Here is a 19401-nt window from a genome sequence, read left to right as displayed (position 1 = left end):
ACTTTTATTTTGGTATGACTGAACCTTGGAGTAAGGCTGCCTACGTACCCTTTCAGGATCAAGTCAAACGTAGTTCACTTTATCGTAATTACCTTTGTTGTGATTCTTTTTCTCCTTTCTTTTGTTTTCCTTTCTTTTCTTTTCACTTTCCTTTCTTTCCTTTTCTTTTCTTTCTTTTCTTTCCCTTTTTTTTCTTTCTCTTCCTTCTTTTCTTTCTTTTCTTTTCCTTTTCCTTCTTTTCTTTCTTTTCTTTTTTCTTACCTTTTCTTTTTTTCTTTATGTTCGGCACCTGCGTTTCTTGATCGTGCCGTTGATTCCGAAAGAGGGGTATGAAAAATAAGTAAGGCTCAAAGGGGATGACAATGGATAAAAGTGTTTGGATAGCAGAACAAAACGCCTTCGTCATTTCAATTTTTAAGACATGCCAAATACAAACAGATACATTCAGAAATAGAGAAATCATATATAATATCTCTTGACCGCATAAGAATTAATGGTCATTTCTACACATTTTCCTTCTACATCTGTCAAATATAGTGCACCATTAGACAACACTATGGTTACAACAAATGGCCCCTGCCAGTTTGGGGAAAATTTTCCTTTTGCTTCAGCCCAGTGAGGCAGAATCCGCCTCAGCACTAACTGTCCAACTTCGAACCTCCTCGGACGCACTTTCTTGTTGTATGATCTCGCCATTATTCGTTGGTACAGTTGACCATGACACACTGCTGCAAACCTCTTCTCGTCAATCAAACTCAACTGCTCAAGGCGGCTTTTCACCCATTCATCATCATCGATCTCAGCCTCCGCAACGATTCGCAGAGACGAGATTTCCACCTCTGCGGGTATTACTGCCTCAGTGCCATACACCAATGAATAAGGAGTTGCTCCCGCCGAAGTACGAACGGTGGTGCGATATTCTGAAGTATTTTCTTTATATTCTTATTGGCTGCCTCAACCGCTCCATTTGCCTTAGGGCGGTATGGGGTAGAATGACGATGAGTAATCTTGAACTGCTCACATGTATCCTTCATCATATGACTATTAAGATTAGCCCCATTGTCTGTGATAATGACCTTAGGTATCCCAAACCGACAAATAATATTCGAATGCACAAAGTCCACCACAGCTTTCTTGGTCACAGACTTGAATGTCTTAGCTTCCAGCCATTTGGTAAAATAATCTATAGCTACAAGAATAAACCTGTGTCCATTTGATGCTGCTGGATCAATTGGCCCAATAATATCCATGCCCCAGGCAACAATAGGCCATGGTGCAGACATCGTATGTAATTCTGATGGTGGAGAATGAATCAAGTCTCCATGCACTTGGCACTTATGACATTTACGTACGAAACTGATACAATCTCGCTCCATAGTAAGCCAATAGTAACCTGCCGTAGGATCTTCTTTGCCAGAACATATCTGCTCATATGCGGTCCACAGACTCCCGAATGTACCTCAATCATGATAGATGTGGCTTGCCTTGCATCCATGCACCTCAACAGCCCGAGATCTGGGGTTCTTTTATATAACACTCCTCCACTAAGGAAAACCCCGCTTGCCAATCGCCGAATTGCTCTTTCTGATCGCCGGTGGCCTGCACCGGGTATACCTCCATTATGATATATTCCATGATGTCATGAAACCACGGCTCGCCGTCAAACTCCTCCTCTACCATATTACAATAAGCATGCTGATCCCGGACCTGAATCTGCAAAGGGTCTACATAAGCCTTGTCCGGGTGATGTAACATCGACGCTAAAATAGCCAAAGCATCGGCGACCTCATTATGAATCCTTGGAATGTGCCTGAACTCTACAGACTAGAACCGTTGGCAAAGCTCATACAAACATTGCCAGTACGGTATAAGCTTCAAATCCCGTGTTTCCCATTCTCCTTGAATTTGGTGTACCAGTAGGTCCGAGTCACCCATGACCAAGACTTCCTGGACACCCATATCTACAGCTAATTTCAGTCCCAAGATACACGCCTCATATTCTGCCATGTTGTTCGTACAATAGAAACGAAGCTGAGCTGTAACAGGGTAGTGCTGGCCTGTTTCAGAAATGAGTACCGCTTCTATTCCCACGCCTTTCATATTTGCAGCCCCATCAAAGAAGAGTTTCCATCTCGGATTCTCTACTTGTTCTAATTCTTCAATGTACATCACCTCTTCATCAGGGAAATAAGTTTTCAAAGGTTCATAATCTTCATCGACTGGATTCTCAACCAAGTGATCAGCTAATGCTTGTGCTTTCATCGCAGACCGCGTCACATAGATAATGTCGAACTCTGTAAGCAGGATCTGCCACTTTGCAAGCCTCCCTGTGGGAATAGGCTTCTGAAAAATATACTTTAATGGGTCCAAGCGAGATATGAGGTAAGTAGTGTATGATGACAAATAATGTTTCAACTTCTGTGCCACCCAAGTTAGGGCGCAACACGTCCTCTCCAGATGAGTGTACTTGACCTCGTAAGATGTGAACTTCTTGCTGAGATAATAGATAGACTACTCTTTCCTGCCCGTAACATCATGTTGCCCCAGTACATAGCCGAATGAATTATCCAAAACCGTCAGATATAGAATTAAAGGCCTCCTTGGTTCTGACGGGACCAACACAGGTGGGTTCGACAAATACCCCTTTATTTTATCAAAAGCCTCCTGACATTCATTAGTCCATTTAACTGCAACATCTTTCTTTAACAATTTGAAAATCGGCTCACAAGTTGTAGTGAGCTGAGCAATGAACCTACTGATGTAATTCAATCTTCCCAATACTCATCACCTCAGTTTTATTTCTTAGAGGCGCCAATTCTTGAATAGCTTTGATCTTCGATGGATCTAGCTCAATACCCCGACGGCTGACTACAAATCCCAACAACTTCCTAGATGGCACCCCGAAAGCGCATTTTGCAGGATTGAGCTTAAGGTTGTACCTGCGAAGCCTTTGAAAGAACTTTCTCAAATCCCTAACATGGTCGGACTGTTGTCTAGATTTTACGATCACATCATCCACGTACACCTCGATTTCCTTATGTATCATATCATGGAATATTGTTGTCATGGCCCTCATGTAAGTTGCCCCAGCATTTTTCAAACCAAACGGCATGACCCGATAACAATACGTTCCCCACGGCGTGATGAATGCCGTCTTTTCTGCATCTTCCTCGTCCATTAGAATCTGATGATAACCCACGTAACAATCCACAAAAGAACCAATCTCATGTTTGGCACAATTGTCAATCAGTATGTGGATGTTTGGTAGTGGAAAATTGTCTTTTGGACTTGCCTTGTTAAGATCCTGATAATCGACACACACCCTGGTCTTGCCATCTTTCTTTGGCACAGGCAAAACATTAGCTAACCAGGTGAGATACCGTGTAACCCGAATGACCTTTGCACCAAACTGCTTGGTAATCTATTCCTTGATCTTTACACTTATGTCCGTTTTGAACTTTCTCAGTTTCTGCTTGACCGGAGGGAGTGCCGGATCAATGGGTAATTTGTGAACCACCAAATCGGTACTTAGACCCGGCATATCATCATACGACCACGCAAAAACATCCTTGTATTCGAACAATGCTTTAATTATATCCTTCTTGAGTCGTGGCTCCAGATAAATACTTATTTTAGTTTCGCGAACATTGTCTTGGTCCCCTAGATTAACTGCTTCCGTTTCACTTAGGTTAGGTCTGGGTTTTTCTTCAAAGTGACTTAATTCTTTACTAATTTCCTCATAGGCCTCGTCATCATCACATTCCACTTCATCATCACACTCGATTTCTTGTATTATTATTTCTGAGTTAGATTGGCTTTTAAAACTGGGCCGAAGATTCCTCATACATGTCATGTCATTGATATCAGCATAATAAGAACTGTACAGAAAAGAAAAGAAAAATGAAAGCACAGTTAGGAATGAAGAAAGAAGAAAAAGTACATTTCATTGAATATAAAGATAACAGGGTTTTAACTCATCCAAACGGACGGAACATAGCAACTGAATTACAAATCCTGGAATAATCTAGATGAACAAAAGGAAAACAAAACCCACTACCATGACTCCCTCCGAATTGGAAGAGGAGTAGCTTCCCAATTGTTGACATTAGCACGTGGTCCGATGTACTGTATATCTGTTTTGCTTGACGCTTCCCCGGCCTCGACCATGTTCACTTCAGCAAATACCTTCTCGAACACCTTATCCAAATTCCCCTCTGCACTAATCAGTGGACCCGACACCTTTGCCAATAACTTCTTTTTGACACCCGGCCTGACAAAGGACCTGGACAGGCGTGAAATCGATTTGGGAAGAACCCAAGCTTTCTTTTTCAATTTACAAGCTCTTCTGACATTTGCCGCTGTTGGCTTGAACCCCAGTCCGAAGGTGTCCGGATTTTTGGGCAAAGAAACAGGTTGAACAATGCCCTGAAGCTCAGCCCCCAGACCTTTTCCTGGCACGAACCCATTACTCAGCATTTCTGATACTACCATGATGGTCGCAGCTGCCACCCTGGGACGTGGAATGCTTTTACCCTCCGGCACTCTATTCACCAGGATCGTGTCGAAGACCTGATAAACCCATGGCCCCTTATTATCATCAGTTCCTATAAAGGGTACAATGGCATCACTTACAGCGCATGTGGGATCTTCCCCATGTAACACGATTTTTTGTCTGTCCCACTCGAACTTGACCATTTGGTGCAGTGTGGAAGGCACTGCTTTGGCCACGTGGATCCATGGTCGACCCAACAAAAGATTGTAAGACACTGCAGCGTCCAACACCTGAAATTCCATAGCAAACTCGACTGGGCCAATAGTCAATTCAAGTATAATATCCCCCACTGTGTTTGTTCCCCCTCCGTCGAACCCTCGAACACAAACACTATTTTTGTGGATTCTATCATCATCAATCTTCAACTTGTTCAGTGTAGACAATGTACAAATATTAGCACTTGACCCGTTATCGATCAACACCCGAGTAACTATTGAATCTTCACACTTGACCGTCAAGTAGAGAGCTTTATTGTGTTCTGTGCCTTCCACAGGCAATTCATCATCAGAAAATGTTACCCTGTTTACTTCAAAGATCTTGTTGGCAATTGTCTCCAGATGGTTCATTGAAATTTTGTCGGGTACATGAGCTTCATTCAATATCTTCATCAAAGCTCGGCAATGCTCATCAGAGTGGATCAATAATGATAACAACGAGATCTGGGCCGGTGTTTTTCTCAGTTGTTCAACAATGGAATAATCCTGCACTTTCATCTTTTTCAGAAATTCCTCTGCCTCTTCTTCCGTCATAACTTTCTTGAATAACATTGGATTGTCTTTAGCGCCCCTAGCCTTTCTCAACTCTTCGGGAGCAAAACAACGTCCCGACCGAGTTAATCCCTGTGCTTCACAACTCTCTTCCTCAATTTCCTTTCCTTTGTATGTCACCACTACCTTTTCATATTTCCACGGTACAGCTTTGCTATCAACCACGGGTAATTGGACTACCGGCTTTATGACAACTGGTTCTATGTAGGCCCCTTTCACAACAACCACGGTTGTAGATGATGACCCTGGTACCATTAACTTGACTGGATCTGGCTTCTTTGCAGCAACAAATGGCCCTTTTCCCATTACCAACACTAGCTTATCTTTTATCTCTTTTGGTTGAACCGCTGGCTTTGCACTAACTGTCTTTTCTTTGACCTTGGCTTCAGTAGAACGGATCATCATGACCATCTGAGAGGGCTTTTTAGGCTCTATCCCTTTATGTATCAGTTCGATCATATTGGCTTCATGATGCACTGGTAACGGGTTTTGATTAATGTTCGGAGCCTCCGGAGCCTGTACTTTAATATGGCAATTATCAATGAGTTCCTGCACCGCATTTTTCAATTTCCAACATTTTTCAGTATCGTGCCCCGACATCCTTAAGCAATACTCACAGCTAACAGAATGTCCAGGTTTCTAGGAGGGGGGTTTGGTGCTTTGGGCTCAATTGGGGTCAACATTCCCAATTGTTTCAATCTATGGAAGAGAGTGGTATAAGATTCTCCTAGTGGAGTAAATGTTTTTCTGTTTGGGGCCTTCTCACTTCTAAAAGCCTGGTTTGGGCGGAAGGCGGTTCCTGGTCTATTTGTCCTGGGAGGTGGATAGGTGTTTTGTGGGGGTGGATATGTGTTTTGGGGAGCTGGTGCATGCCATTGCGGGTGCGCTGGAGGCTGAGTGTATGTCTGGGCGTGGTGGACAGAAAAGTATGGTTCTGGTGGTGGATAGTAATATTGTGGTGGGCCATATGGGGTATACTGGCAATTTGGGTGGTGGGGTCTGGGTTGGTTGTAATAGGGCGGAGGGTTGTTGGGCCTGGACCAAGTACTAGCTTCAACTGTGGCAACTTCTTCCTTCTTCTTCTTTCCGAGTACACCACCAGTACCGCTTTGGATGGCCTAGGTAGTTGCTTTCAATGCCGAATAACTCAAGATTTTGTTAGACTTCAATCCCTCTTCAATCATGGCTCCCATCTTTACCACTTCATTGAATGATTTTCCAACGGACGTCACCAGATGACCAAAATAGGTCGGCTCCAACGTCTGCAGGAAATAGTCTACCATCTCACTCTCCCTCATTGGAGGATCCATTCTTGCTGCCTGTTTCCTCCAGCGGAAACCAAATTCTCTAAAACTCTCCACGGGCTTCTTCCCCAACTTCAACAATGACAGACAATCGGGGACTATCTCAAGGTTATACTGAAAATGGCCAATGAACGCTTGTGCCAAATCATCCCATGTATACCATCGGTCGGAGTCCTGTCTCGTGTACCATTCTAATGCGGACCCGCTCAGACTCTGACCGAAATAGGCTATCAACAATTCATCCTTCCCCCCAACTCCTCTCATTTTACTGCAGAAACCTCGGAGGTGGGCCACCAGGTCGCCATGTCCCTCGTACAAATCAAACTTGGGCATTTTGAAACCTACGGGCAACTGGACATCGGGGAAAGGGCACAAATCTTTGTACGCAACACTGACTTGGTTGTCTAAACCATGCATGTTCCTGAAGGATTGCTCCAGGATTTTGACTTTACGAATCACTTCCTCCTTTTCCGCATTCTTAACTGGTTTCTCAACTTCTCCCGGGATCTCAAAATGGGGTGTATAGGCATATGGCTCAGGCATTTTAAAAGTGGGTTCGGGAGGGTAATATTGGGTGTCGTGAGCTTGGAATAGCGGCTCACTAGACGGTCTATGTAATGTGGCTGGGGGAGGTGCCACAAAGACTAGAACCATGGGTGGGGGAGGGTTCTGTTTGGGTGGTGGAGCTGGAGGAGCATATGAAGTGGAACCATAGCCCTGAGTGTGATAGGGGAAGGCTGAAGATGCGTGGGGAGTAGTGGGCTCCTGAGCCTGAGCCAGAGGTGGGATGTAAGATGAATTAGCGGGGTATAGTGGTGCCGGATGCCCTTGAGACCATGCCCGATGCATTTCAGCCATTTGCGCTTTCAATTTCCACATCTCTTCTTTCATAGCACCCACATCTGTTACCTCAACTTCATTTGAAGGATCCACAATACTGATATCCGAATCCTGTCCTGTCATGTTTACTTTATCTTTCGACCGGGTGTTGTACGGGTGAGTTGCCAGAATGCCAAACAACTAACCACCTACCTGGACTTACACATGTAAACAACAATTTCATTAGCGATTAGGCTTCAACAGATTGGATAACCGCACATTGGGCATGAATGCTCCTATACAGTTAACCATTTCTATTATGCATTTGTTCAACCGCATGCGTCATCCCGGCATTTCCTTAGTTCCGACCGCAAGCTTTCTCTTTTCTTTTTGTCTTCTTTTCTCTTTTCTTTTCTCTCTTTCACTTTTTCTTTCCGCATTCTATTCCTTTCTTGTTTTTCCGCTCTTTTCTTTTCTTATTCTTTTTCTACCCCTCTTGTTTTTCTTCTTTCTTTCCCTCTTCAATTGGTTACGGTCGAATCCTATGGAGATTGCCTACGTATCGTGACCCCGCACGAATCAGACCAGACGTAGTTCGTGAAAATAAGTGCCAAAATAAAGGAACAATTTTTTGGGAATTTTCAGGTTTTCCATTACCACAACATTCTATTACAAGCTAAACATTTTTACATGGAAAATAACAGACTCCAACTAAACTCAAATACAGACTCTGAACATATTAGCATACTTGGACGCAAAAAGAAGACAGACTGACAAACAACAAACTTCTAAAATGGAAAATACAGACTCGATCTATGAATACATTAGTGCTTCAAAAGTGGGTGCCCGCGGGGCATCGTTCGGCCTCGCCGCGGGCCTAGGTGCCAAATCCCTTTCGAGTTGTTCCAGCTCATACATGGTTCGCTTGACATAAATCATCACTGCCTAGAAGAAGGTAGTGCGGGTCAGGTCTTCACATGCCTGACATCTCCTAAGGATGGCGTGGGCAATGGTCTCAATCCTGTCTCTTGTTCGACCCTTTTCTATAAGCAATCGCCTTACTTGATTATTGCGAGCCTTCAACACATGAGAATCCTGAAGACGCTGATCCTGCAGCCGCTGTATTTTTACTTCCATTCGGGCCAGTAAATCATAGCAGTGCCCACTTTCAGTCTCAAAAGCTTTAGCTTGCTTAACTGCTCTATCCTCAAGGGTGACCACTTTCCTTTTCAGACTACCGATGGTCTTTTCATAATCCTTCTTTAATTGTTGCATGTAATGGGTGCGTTTTTCCGTTCTTTTTACCCACTGTACCCGGAGTTTCGCTATGGTGCCTTCGAACCTTTTCAGCTCATCCCGATACTCACCAATTTCCCTTTTCAGCCCTTTTATCAAACATTCGTCCGACCGGCTCCTTTGTTGGTTATTGGCAGCTATCCTCATTTGCTGGATTTGGGCCCTAAGCGCCTCATTTTCTTGGGCCAACCTGTTCTTTTCTCCCTGATCAGTAGCAACTTGCACACTGTTCTCAAATTTCAGAGCTCCGATCTGTTGTTTCAGCTTGCTGATTTCGACCTGATAGCCTTCTTCTTTTGCTAGCCAACCCCATTGTTCTTGTGATGATTTAGTGAAATTCTGGATGTGGGGCCTTTTAGCTGGCCTCTGATGCTCAAGTTCTCTTCTGTACCATGCAAGGTATTCTGGCGACATTTCTCCTTTGGCCCGATCTTGCACACAAGTATCTGCTTGTAGATATTGACATTCATTCCAAATCTTGCAGACTTTTGCTTCGGGAAACTGTCCGTCAGGGTCAATCTCAATTACTTGAACACTAAGATCTTCCTCTTGTGGCATGGTTTGGCATCTCCCGAGTTGTCTCAGAACCCTACATTGGAGTATAAGGCTGGATGCTCTTAAGTCCCATCAAATTAAAATGCGACCTGGCTGCTGGCATGTATATAATTTCTTCAACAGGTAACCATCCCAATGTCCACTGTATCTGACTAGCCTTAAGAGTCCGAAAGTATGATATCCATGTTGTTACTCCTTCAGGCAGACTAACCCTGTCAATCCTCGTATAAAACTCTCCTATATTTGTCTTGTCAGACAAACCATAACTCAGGAGCGGGGAACGGTAGCATAGATGCTCGGTAATCCACATTTGTAGCAACAAGTTATACCCCTCAAAAAAGTTGCCTCCGGCTTTGCAGGCAGTGAGAGCTCGAAAAATGTCAGACATGATCATGGGCGCAAGAGTGCTCTCATTTTGAGCAAGCAAGGTACTGACGACCCCGGCTACTTTTATATCAATATTCTCATCTTTCCTTGGGAACACCAGAAGGCCCAAAAAGGTTATCATGAAAGCCACCCGTCTGTGCTCATCCCACTTTTGACGGCTATTTTTACTGCATAGCTTGATGTCCGGCTTGTTAAATCCTCCCACGTGGCCGTACCTGTCGTATACGAAGCGCAGAGTACAGAAGCCTTTTGCCAAATCTGGATTATGGACTGTCCTGGATATTTTTAATAAATCTAAAAACCGATGCGCCGTGATGGCTCTTGGAGCAATCAGATATTTTTCTCTTAACGGAACCTCAGCATTTCCGATGTACCCGACGATTTCCTCCAGAGTTGGGGTTAGCTCAAAATCTGGGAAGTGGAAGACATTGTGCGCTGGGTCCCAGCAAGTGACCAACGCTCTTATAATATCACCCCGAGGCTTGATTTCCAGCAAACCCGTAAGACCTTTCAGATATTTCTTAACTTCGTCTTGTCCTTCTTTGCCTAAATCATTCCACCAAAGCCGCAACTCGAAAGGGATTTTAGTCATTATTGAGAAAGGTTTGTTTTGCATCGTGTTCATCTTGCACATTTATTAAAGTGATTTAATCAAAAACAAAACTTTTATTTGACTCAAAACAAAATTAACTATTTCTTTTTTTCAAATTAAAAATGAAAGACTCGGTTTTCAAACGCGGCTTTTCAGCACTCCCAAGAGCGAAGATTTTCAGGCTGTGAGAGTCAACCGGTCAAAAATCAAAATGACCAAAAGTGGTCGTCTTTGCGAAGTCAGCCTTCCGGCGTCCCTTTCGGGAACATTCGCCTGTTTTGATGAAAACAGCATCACCCGACTTATTCATGCAAAAAAATTAAACTTTAAATATTTTTGGCTATTTTTGCAAAGGGGAGGTTGGACCCGATGAGGGTTGCCTACGTATCTCACGACCTGTGAGAATCAAACATGCGTAGTTCGGGCAAAAAACTAACTATATTTATTGAAAACAAGACCCCCTTTTTTTCATTTTCCATGGCAAGACTAACTATTTTTCCTTTTCTATTTTTGAAAACAAGACAAAATAACGACTATCCTTTTTCTTTTTCATTTTCAACAAACAATAAACAACATATATTTTTTCCAAACTAACACAAAGACTCTTTTTCTTTCTTTTTCAACAAACAACTTTCCAAAAATAAAAGACTCTTTTTCTATTTTTCCTTTCCTTTTTAGTAAACAAGATGCCCGTCGAGCTAAAGAATGTCGGAACCACTTATCAACGGCTCGTAAACAAGATGTTTGTAAAACAGATAGGGAAAATCATGGAAGTTTACATACATGATATGTTTGTTAAGTCTTTGAACGCAGGTGATCATCTCAAATGCTTGCAAGAAACTTTTGACATCTTAAGGAAGCACAACATGAAGCTTAACCCCGAGAAGTGTGCGTTCGAGGTCAGTTCCGGTAAGTTCCTGGATTCCTGGTGTCTCAAATAGGGATTGAAGTTAACCCCTACAAATTCAAGGTCATCGAAGACATCCCGGACCAACTATCAAGTGTAAAAGAGGTTCAAAGGCTAATGGGGAGATTGGATGCTTTGAGCAGATTCATTTCACGATCTTCGGAGAAATGCCATCATTTATTCTCGCTGCTAAAAAAGAAGAACAACTTCGAATGGACCCCGAAATGTCAACAAGATTTGAGGGATTTGAAAATGTATTAGTCAAGTCCTCCGTTGTTATCGAAACTGGAAGAAAGAGAAAAATTGTTTGTCCACTTAGCAGTCTCGGATGTAGCGGTAAGTACTGTCACACCTCCTTTTTCACCTATACCCCGTAAGGGCATAAATATAAGGGAGTTTTTCCACTTAAAGGACAATCGGAACAGGATTTAATTATTAATTATTCAGAGTCGCCACTTGGGATGTTAATGGTGTCCCAAGTCACCGGTTGAATCCCGAACCGAGGAAATTTATGACTCTATTAACAGTCCGCAAACCAGAAATCCGAGTAAGGAATTCTGTTAACCCGGGAGAAGGTGTTAGGCATTCCCGGGCTCCGTGGTTCTAGCACGGTCGCTTAACTGTTGTATTAGATTTTATCCGGTTTTAATACATGCTAACTTATGTGCCTTTTATTTATAAACCGCTTTTATAATTATTTATTTATTTTATTTTTTTTTTAAAAAAACTTGCAACATCGTGAAAATGCGTCTCGAACCACGTCGCACTCAATGCACCCATGGTTGTTAATACATTTTGACTCCGTTGAGATTTGGATTTGGGTCGCATCAATGAGCACCCGAGTTTAAGAGGGTAATTTATTAAGAACGCTCCTAAAGTGTCTAACGCGTTATTGTCTTTAGGGAAGGCCGTGAAATTCGCTAAACGGCCCATCCCGAATTCTAAGAAATTAAGACAGTATTTATTGAGGGCCCCGCAATTTGTAGTTTTATTTGGAGAGGCTCGTCTTATTTATTTTAAAAGGGCAAACTTAAAAGCAACTATATCTTTCTATATTTTTTTGGTCTCTAAAAGATAAAAAAATCCTAATTAATTAATATTATAAAAATTGGGCTTCAAGCTCAAGTCCAGGTTCAAACAAAAGGGATCACCTTTTAGCTTGAACCCGCTGCTTAACTCAAAGCCCATAGCTAGCCATTTAATTACTAACGAAACCATCATCAATTCACTCTTGGGCCCAAAGGCCCAAACCATAATATGCACATCAACCACGAATTTTCAACAACATGGGTCAGGTTCGACATTATCCCAAACCGGATAACCAACCTGGGGATTGAAGGATCGAATCCCCTGGCGTGGATAGGCCGTAGTTCAAATTTAAATTAATTAAGCAATTTGACAGCTAAACCTTAAATAGTTTCTAACTAATGAAATTTATGAAGCAAATTGAAATGAGTGGAGCATTTTGAAGCAGTTGTATCTAAATGGTTTTGATTTCTAACTAAGAGGACATTAGGATCAAATACAAATGACTGACTTCACGTGTGTTTCAATTATGAATTCAAACTTTATTATCTCAACAACATGAATCTAATCAAACTAGAAAATGACTACTAACAGAAGAGTTCACACATTTGTAAGCTAATCAGTTAACAATCCTCAAATATTACAGAATCGGAGCAGTCTCAGTTCGAGTCCAACAACCCAATGTTTATCCAGTTCGCACATTGTGAAAAACCAAATCAAATCGGCCCAATTTCGTTTAACACATAAACTGGAGATGAGTTTCACGATCCAATCAGCACAATCATAAACAAAAATTAAGCACGTAACAAAACTATTTAAACTACAATTTCGCAGCAGAAACTTGGCTCATTTTATTTCGTGTTTCCCAGCAGGATGTGCTACATTGAGTCAAGCTTGAAATATGTACCTGGATTCAAAAGTACAGTGAAGAATGAGAAATCAGCAGATGAAACAACTCGCAGCAACAACAGAAATTCAACAGGATTACAACCAGCAGCAAATGGAGTGAGTTTTGACCCAAAATAGTTCCACAAAGACCAAAGATGATTTATAGGACTTAGCACACAATCAGATGACCAAAGCAGTGCAGTGAACCCACAATTTAACCCAAAGCTAGTTCAAATGAGCTCAAATGACTTCCAAATGGACTCAGATTCAAATCAGACCAAAACAACACCCAAATCCATCCTAAATGCCTCCAATTGAAACCAAAATTTCAGATTTCTTCTTCAGATCTGGAAAAATGGAAAGAGTTTTTGGGGTGCTCAAAATGGCTGAGATGAAGCCCCCTCCACAAGGCACATGCAATGCCTATTTATAGGTGAACTAGATTTTTTACAATTATTTCTTTGGTCCCTCCCTCTTTTATCTTTTGACCCTTCTATTTCTGACTTATAACCCAAGTAACCCTTATCTAGAAGCTCCTACCGGTTGCACATTATTCTTGTGACTACCAAATTCCCACAATGCCCTTGATCTCACCTCAGATTTACTAAGCTATTTTAAACAGCTACCACCAATTCCCTAGTAATTACCCACTAAACATACTTAATTATATTATATCCGACCCAATCAATTAACCAAAACTAAACCAATCCATTAATCAAAACATCTACAGTCTAATTACTCCGACAAAATGTCAAAATTAATCCAAATGAATAACTAATAGAACAAAACTAATCTGCCAATTTTAGCTAATTAACTATAAAATTCAAACCAACTGGAACTAAAATCAACCAAAATAAACCAAAATTCACACACGCAGATACACAGAAAGAAAGGAAAATGAAATAATAATAAAAAGAAAGGAGAGACCAGAAAACTCACTGACGAACCAAGAACTCCGACCAGCAGCTTTGAGTCCAAATCTTCCGAAATTTCTGACACGTAACATCCCTAATCATGTGTTTTCAATAGAAAACATATGATTAAGGGTGTTACGGTCCGAAATCATGGGGATTTTGCCTTAGGGTTTTTGGCCAGAAAATTTTAAATTGAAGATTCGAGCAGACCCAGGTAGATTCGGGATATAGGGCTATGGGGGTTGTCTAGAGGAGGCTCAGGCGATCCTATGGTGTAATTTTGGGACCGTTTGGCATGGGTTCCGTCATGGCCGGAAAATGTTTGATGGGATATTCGAGGAGATGGAGGAAGATTTGAGGGATAGTAATGGTGGGAATGGGAAGAGGATGGCCTGGAGCCCTCGTGGTGTCAATTTGGCATCGATTGGGGATGGTATCGTTTCTCGCCGCCGGCGACTCCGGCAAGGTCTGGAGATACGAGGAAGACTGGTTTTGTCTTTTTGATTTTATTAATTTGGTCCGACCATTAAATATTTAACTACGAGAGTCTGTGGGCCGTTGGATCAGACTAAATGAAGGGCTCAGATCGAAGGCGTCGAAACGACGTCGTTTGGACTCCTCCATAGGCGGGCCGGGTCGAGGACTCGGGGCTTGGACGGTGGGAGTATTGGGCTGGATTTTGGTTAATAAAAATTGCCCAATTTGAATTAACAGCCCTCTTCTTAACCCCTAATTAATACTAAAAAAATGGAAAATTAAATCCTAAATTCAAATACGTATTTTTGTATTTTATATGAATTATCATGCACGAATAAAATGCAACAACGATCATAAAATGATACCAAAATGCACAACGACTGTCAAAAAAAAGAAAAAATTATTTAGTTTAAATTTTTGGGAATAATATGCTTAGGGCAAAAATCACGTGCTCACAAGTACTGTTTTAGTCCATGAGGACAAAGTTACGCAATCTCCTATCTATTATGTCAGTAAAATTTTAACGAGATTAGAAACTCGCTACCCACATCTTGAAAAATTGGTCTTAGCTCTCGTAGTTGCCGCTCGAAAACTAAGGCCTTATTTCCAATGTCATCCAATGGCTGTAGTGACCATTTTCCCCCATGAAATATCCTCCATAAACCCTAACTTTCGGGTAGGATGACCAAGTGGGCCATCGAAGTGAGTGAATTTGACATAGAATATAAATCTAGGACTGCGATCAAGTCATAAGTTTTGGCCGACTTTGTGGACGATTTTAGTTCGGGACTATTACCTTTGGAAACCAAAGATGCAGTGATGGTGTTAGAATTAACATCAGGAGTTTGGACCCTATTCACGGATGGAGCTTCCAACGTAAAGGTGTCCGGGCTTGGCATAGTACTAACTATGCCATCGGAGGAAACCCTAAGGCAGGCCATAAGAACGGTCTCGTTGACTAACAATGAGGCAGAGTATGAAGCTTTGATTGCATGACTTGAATTGGCCCGAGGACTGGACTCCGAGGTCATAGAAATTAAATGTGACTCCTAGTTTGTGGTAATCAGGTCTACGGGATCTTCGAAGCCAAGGAGGAATGCATATAACAATACATGATGAAGGTTCAGGCTCTGCTCGCTCAGTTCCAGGAGTGGTCAATCACGTATATCCTGAGTGAAAAAAATGCATAAGCAGACACATTAGCTAACCTTGGCTCATCCACGAAAATGAAAGGATCAGACTCCGGTACGGTTGTACAGCTTACGCACTCAGTTCTTGATGCAGATAGCTATTACGAGGTAAATGCGACTAATTTGGTATGGACTGGAGAAACGAAATTATTGACTATTTCGAACATGGAAAACTACCTGAGGATCCTAAGGAATCTCGGACGCTACGAACTAAGGCCGCACGATATAGTTTCAAAGGAGGTCAATTATACAGAAAATCTTTCCAAGGCCCGTTGGCCCAATGTTTGGGATCCCCCGAGGCTAACTAGGTTCTGTGAGAAGTCCACGAAGGGATCTGCGGGAATCACTCGGGCACAGATTCCTTAGTACTAAAGTTAATAAGGGTAGGGTATTATTGGCCCCAAATGGAATAAGACGCCAAAGCTTATGTTCAAAAGTGCAATAAATGTCAACGCTATGCACCGTTAGTACATCAACCGGTAGAGCCACTGCATTAAGTTCTATCACCATGGTCGTTCATGAAATGGGGGATAGATATCGTCGGACCTCTGCCCCCGTTAAGGTAAGAGTTCTTTTGATTTTAACTGACTATTTTTCTAAGTTGGTTGAAGCAGGTCCTTATTCAGAAGATCGGTGAATGTGAAGTATTAGATTTCTTGTGGGAGAACATAATTGGCAGATTTGGGATACTAAAAGAAATAGCCTATGATAATGGGCCACAATTTATAGGTGCAAAACTCATAAAATTCATCGAAGACTTGAAAATCAAGAGGATCACATCATTACCTTATCATTCGAGCGCAAATGGCCAAGCATAATCAAAGAATAAAGTGATCATACAAAATCTTAAAAAGAGATTAGAAATATCTAAAGGAAAATGGACCGAAGATCTTCCAGGTGTACTATGGGCGTACCGAACAATAGCCAAATCAAGCACGAGGGAGACTCCTTTTTCTTTTGTGTACGGGGCAGAAGACCTGATCCAGGTGGAAGTAGGTGAACCTACCATGAGATATTTCCGGTCAAACAAAGAAGCAAACAGTGAAGCAATGTTAGTCAATTTGGAGCTGCTCGATGAATGCAAGGACTTGGCGCATATAAGGATGGCAGCTCAAAAATAGCGAATAGAGAGATATTACAATCTAAGGTCCAACCTCCGTTACTTCAAAGTAGGAGATTTGGTTTTAAAGAAAGTAATTCAGAACACCCGAGAACTCAATGCGGGAAGCTTGGTCCAATATGGGAAGGCCATTACCGAGTTTAAGCTATCATGGGGAAATGGTCATACGAATTAGAGAATCAAGATGGAGAAAAGTTGCCAAGCAACTGGAACGTGGCACACCTCAAGAGATACGATTGCTGATGAACATCATATGTACTGAAAGTATGTGCTGTACTCTTTTTCCATTCGTCCGGTTTTTGCCCCAATTGGGTTTTTCTTACAAGGTTTTTATCGAGGCAACAACATAAAGCATACTAAGAAGGAAGTTTCAACAATAGTAATAAGACTTTTTAATGACAAGGCACACAAGAGAAGAACCACTACGGAGCAGTTAGATAGTCTTTTGCTCGATAGCAAAGTCCCTACCGAGAAGTTGAGTTTGCTATCAAACAGAGATTACCCGACCATTCACAAGTGTAAGCCACTGGGGTATTGTTAGATAATCTTTGGCTTAATAGCATAAATTCCTAAGGGTAAGTGAAGTTTGTTACCGAACTGAAGATTATCTAGCAATTCACTAGTCGAATCCTCGAAAGTATAAAACTCCCAGTGTTCGCATTCCTTGCATTCGAACACTAGGCGGGGAATGATATGAGGATATGGTAATAATGACTTCCACTTTGATTGGAAAACGAAACCCAAAAACATGATTGTATTATCGTGTTCGGGGATTGCACGGCGAACCCTATAGAAACAAGTTGTACAAGTTAGCCACAAGAAATGGAATTGTTTTTGCACAATGAATGCTTTTGTACTTTTGAAAATGGAAGGAATAAAGTAAAGTCCTTTTATATCTATATTGTTTCTTGTCTAAATGATGAATTGATTTTATCATTTGAAATTTAAACAAGTACTTCAAATGCTAATGCCGTAATAAACAGGAGACGTCCTCTTCAAGAGCACCGTAAACATAAGAGGGACCTCTCTTACAAAAACCCTCACATTAAAGGGTTGATTTCGGAAGAACTTATACTCGGAATCCAAATGCTTTCGGAGAAAAATAAACCCAAAGCCTTGCATGATCAAATGCAAATAGTAAAACTTGCGAAAACACTTATATGAAAAAAGACGCAAGGAGAAAACTTGCGCAAATGTTTAAACGAAAGTACGCAGGAAGGGAAACTTATACTTGAATGAAAAAATAATGTGCCTAGAGACACAAGAACAAAAGTTTGAAAAGGAAATCAAGACTAAGCTGTTGCATCTTCGGAACTCGGAGGAAGAGGCCACGCCCCAGGAGAAGTGGGTAGATCCACCGCCAGTTCTATATCTTGGCCTTCACCATTTTGGCCTTCAGCATCTTTGTCCTCCATTTCCTCTTCAATTCCCAAGAACTCAGAACCGGAACTAGAAGAATTGATAGCATCAGTCCTGGACGGAAGACCTCTTTTAGCAGCCAACTCCAACTCACGGGCTTTTGCAATTTCGGCATCAGTCAATGACACCTACTTTAGCCTCTTCCAAAGTTTTTCTCTTCATGCTGTACATAGTATATATTTTTTCAACAAAGAGGGAAGCCGCTCGGCGCTTGAGTTCTTCTTTAAGTTGGTCAACCTCGGCAGAAAGGTTTTCCCACGCGGATCTAACGGATCGGTGGCTGACATCGAGATCATAAATAGTAGAACTGAAAAGTCTATTATGTTTAATGGTCCTTTTATTCTTCTGCTCCAGTTGGGAATACTTTACCCCGACGGCAGCAAGCTCTTCAGTTTTTTAGTTCAAGACCTCCAAATTGATCAATCTTTCAGTGGAGGCAGCCTCACGATCGGATATAACAAGAACAACATTACAGATTTCAATATATTTTGCCCTAACTTCTTTAAACTGAGCCCTTAATGGGGTGACTTCTTGGCTAAGGATCTCTACTTCTTGCTCACTTTGCTCGATCGAGCCTCCAACACAACAGCCTCAGTAGCTTTAGCTTCCAATTATGAGAGGCGAGTAGCAGTTTGGCCCCGCTCGGCAAAAAATCGATCCCGCTCGGAGGTAAGTTCCTCCTTATCTCTAATCAACCTTTAGAGGACCTCGGAAGCAAGAAAGTTGGCCTTCAAAACAAAGAATGCAAACTCAAAATCCTACTATATCAAAATAGAAGAAATAACGAAGGAAACAAAGAATATACTGTTGTTGTGCTGTGCATATATAGCATTGTTCAACAAACACTCTCTCGAGAGAGCTTGTATCTTTTCCCTATCTTTTTGTGAAGCCAAACGCTTCAGATAGTTTGCAAGTTCCACTGGACGGGACATCAGGTGGCATCTGGTGGAAACTGAGAGAGTAACGCTCATCCTCCTTTGTGGATCTTCAGAGGGGGCAACATAATTTTGCCCCAAGTTCCCATGAACTGGGGACTGGGGGAGAGGGGCATCCTCTTCTTAAGCAGTTGCAGCCGGAGGAAATGATGTAATAGTTGCTGGTGGTGAATGAAGAGTTGGTGAAGAAGGAGACGAAGCTGATGGCATTAAAGGATGAGAAGTGGTTGCAGCAAGCGCATCGCTGGTTGTT

Source organism: Nicotiana sylvestris, chromosome 7 (assembly GCF_000393655.2).
Source record: "Nicotiana sylvestris chromosome 7, ASM39365v2, whole genome shotgun sequence".
NCBI lineage: Eukaryota > Viridiplantae > Streptophyta > Magnoliopsida > Solanales > Solanaceae > Nicotiana > Nicotiana sylvestris.
The sequence above is the reverse complement of the archived record's forward strand: the minus strand, read 5'-3'. Positions refer to the sequence as shown.